Here is a 1,912-nt window from a genome sequence, read left to right as displayed (position 1 = left end):
GCTGGCTTGTCTCCTTAAGCAGGAAAATGAGGAGAAATGCCATGAGGCTCTTTTCTGCTGTACAGAAGGGTTGAAAAGATGTTGTGCTGCAGTGATTCAGTGGGGAAAGGATAAATCCCTCACATACACCTACGCACCACCACGAGAAAGAACTCCGTGGGCAGAGAAGGAGCAGAACATGAAATATGAATTTCCTCGAGCTGCTCGGGAGGGATGGCTTTCCAGAGCCCTTCCTCCAGCGGCTCTGCGTTCCCCCTGCCCGGCTGCCCAGCTGTGCCCGGATGAAGGTCTGCCCCGACCTGGGGAAGGCCCCCGAGCAGGGCTGCTTGCCCTGCCCCATCGTTTGCACCTGCAGCCTTCGTGGAGGGCGAGTCCCCTTCTCGCATGGTTTTGGGCTGCAGTTCTCACCCAAGGAGATGGGTTAAGGCTGGCTGCCCATCCCTGTGTAAGCTGGCAGCTCCAGCAGGCAGCAGCCTCAGGGCCAAGGGAATCAGTGGAGGTGGCTCCCACTATGGAAAAAACTTGGGAAGCCCTAATAGAGGCTACTGCCAAGTCCTTGGGTCATCAGGTGGTGTCCCAGACAAATGCTTACCCCAAAACCACTCCCCCCAGCCAAATCAGTGATGCTCCTGACTCCCTGTTCTTTGGGTAAGTCCACAAAGAATACTGCTTCTCGGAGGGGGCTGCGGTTGGAGATGCTGAAAGGGTTGATGAATGTTTTTGCCCATTTAACGAAATATTCGGAGGTCTTTAAAGCGTGTTTGTCTGAGACGTGCACCATCTGCGATGGTCTCTGGTGGAATAGGGGCCGTGCACAGCCTGGTGCACATACGGAGTCCCCCGGAGGAACTGTTGCAGCGAAGGTAGTTGCTGCTGGTTCGGGTAAATTTAATTTACATTGCAAGGGGTTTTATTCAGTTTTGTTTGCTTTCTTAAATATTTTATATTACTTCTCAGTAAACCTTAATTCCTCCTATATCTTTAGAGCACGTGTGTATGCAGTTAATTTCCTATTACCTTGGGGATTTTAGACAGCTTCATTCTCAGAGCTATTTAGAAAATTATTTAATCACCTTGGAAAATCCTATGTAGCCAAAAAAATCTTGGGTTTACTTATTACTCGGTTGTAAATTGGTGGTGCAAAACATAGCAGTACCGGGTTGTAAAACTGCACATAAGCCTCCATTGAAATCCAGTGCCAAAATTAAAAAAAAAAAAACCAAAACCAAAAAAATTTTGCATGCAGTGACACGAATGCAAATGAATTTTTTCATCACAAGGTTGGGCAGGAATTTCCGAGGTTTCTGTGGAGCCGAGTAACCCCACAGATTCAGGGTAGCTCATTGGTGACACACCGAATCAGGATGTGATCATATTTACGCATTTTGAAACCCCGTAATGACTCATCCATACGCCATTAAAGGTTTGTGCTTCGTAAATGTGTGTTTGACTGCTGAAAAGGGGCCGTGTCGAACACCCACGGGATCTCGGGAAGACAGCCCTTCCTCCCGCCACCGCCTCCAACGGGCAGGGCACGGAGGCGCAGACACCAGGATGCCGCTCAGCCGCGGGTGCCTGCCTGTGACCTCAGCCCTCCTCCCGCTTGCCCCCAAAAGGGGGTTTGCACGGGCACAAAGTTGCTACCCGAGGGGCCCTTAGGTTCAGCATCGCCGTGCTGTGAAAAGAAGCGCGAGCTGGTCCCCTCCCTTAATACAGAAATACCGGGGGACACGTTCGTATGTTTCTCAAGGACCTGTTGAGGTCACTCGTCTCTGTGCTTGGCAGCGCAGTTTACTGGACTCAGCGCGTGTATAAGAACCGCCTTATTTTTAAGGGACAAAATCCAGCCTTTTCCCCGTACACAAAATGAAACTCCCCGGGTGTCTGATGTGCCCCCGGCTGAGCCCGGGGG

Source organism: Pygoscelis adeliae, unplaced genomic scaffold, assembly GCF_000699105.1.
Source record: "Pygoscelis adeliae isolate BGI_AS28 unplaced genomic scaffold, ASM69910v1 Scaffold251, whole genome shotgun sequence".
Taxonomy (NCBI): Eukaryota; Metazoa; Chordata; class Aves; order Sphenisciformes; family Spheniscidae; genus Pygoscelis; species Pygoscelis adeliae.
Note: the sequence above shows the minus strand (reverse complement) of the source record.